We start from the raw sequence: 231 nt of genomic DNA on the forward strand, positions 1-231 counted from the left end.
ATTCAACAAAAATTTCCACTTAAAAATTAAATCAAAGCATTTTACTTGTAATGAATTGTACTTATTCCTGAGAAGTAGAATACTAAAACACTTCCTTATACAATACAGCATTACAAAAGATTTCACATGCTATTAAAGATGGAAATCAGAGAGGTCTACTTATAGTAAATGTATTTTTATCCTGAAGTTATGAATTTAAAGAAGAAAATTCAAAATTATTATAGCCTGTAT

At 25.1% G+C, this 231-nt stretch overlaps 1 protein-coding gene across 1 annotated transcript in view; it reads right to left on the bottom strand.

Moving 5' to 3' along the window:
- LOC119594607 (Golgi SNAP receptor complex member 2-like) overlaps positions 1–231 on the bottom strand; it is a gene marked incomplete in the record, with an annotated part of 19,085 nt that overhangs the window by 5,604 nt on the left and 13,250 nt on the right.

Source organism: Penaeus monodon, chromosome 34 (assembly GCF_015228065.2).
Source record: "Penaeus monodon isolate SGIC_2016 chromosome 34, NSTDA_Pmon_1, whole genome shotgun sequence".
Taxonomy (NCBI): Eukaryota; Metazoa; Arthropoda; class Malacostraca; order Decapoda; family Penaeidae; genus Penaeus; species Penaeus monodon.